We start from the raw sequence: 1,129 nt of genomic DNA, 5'->3' as shown, positions 1-1,129 counted from the left end.
TTGCAATACGATACGCGATTTTTTTCATATTTTGTTGAATTTGTTCAAACTATATGTTTTATTTATAAAACGAAAGTAAGGCCATTAATCGAATTATTAATTATTTATCTTAGAGATACAAATGTTTTTTGTTATATTATATTTTATTTTCTATTTTTTACATTAATTGTCATAAATAAATCACATATTTTTCTATATTACATTATGAATAATCATAATCGATAAAATAGATAAATATATCGCACAGGGATCCTTTTTCTTTTTTTCTTCTTCTGGTATTTATTTATAATCGTTTATTTCGTTGAATTATTATGTATTACAAATAAAAATAATTTATCGGTAAGTTTTCTTTTGATTTTTCTTACATTTCTCTTATTAATCGAGAATTCGGTTATATTTTTATACAATTATTGTTATAAAATAATTATGATAGATTAGGGTGGCCATTTTTTACGGAAGACTTTATGATTTAACATAGCATGTATGTGTTTAAAAGAAATTAATTTAACAGCTAGTCACATAACTCAACTTTCAATATAGTTGACATTTATTTTACATACTTAATGATAATACTTAAAAATATAATAAAATCTCATGAAATACATTGCTTATAAATATCGTAGTCTCTTTCAAATAAAGAAAAAAAAAAAAGAAAAAGGGATAAAGAGCATAATTTCGAAAAGGAATTTTATAGTTAAAAGAAGATGACGGACGGGTATTATATAGAAAATAATCTGATTCCTATGGGGGGGGGGGGTAAACAACTAATTTATTTCTAGAATAATTGATTTAATCGTCCAGACTAATTATTTGTTCGAAATACACTTTCTCTCTCGATTTCGAATCATTCAGTCGAGATTGAACACATTTTGACCGTTCGTAGTTTCATTTGTGTTCGTACCATTAACTGATTTTCAAAAGAGGAAAGCCCTATCGTTGACTTACCCTTCGTTCCTTTGTTACCTTCCTGTAAGAATCCTAAATAATATCTATACGTTTGTATAAATCTATTCGTCAAACAATACTATTTGTTTCACCATCTTTTCCAATTAATTTTTTAGAAAAGAAAATCTCAAAAACTAGAAATTTTATCGATTTGATTTTAAAATAATATGAATTTATGCCAATA

This window comes from Polistes canadensis, unplaced genomic scaffold, assembly GCF_001313835.1.
Source record: "Polistes canadensis isolate GaletaPanama2010 unplaced genomic scaffold, ASM131383v1 scaffold_21, whole genome shotgun sequence".
In the NCBI taxonomy this organism is placed as follows: domain Eukaryota; kingdom Metazoa; phylum Arthropoda; class Insecta; order Hymenoptera; family Vespidae; genus Polistes; species Polistes canadensis.
This window is presented reverse-complemented; position numbering follows the sequence as displayed.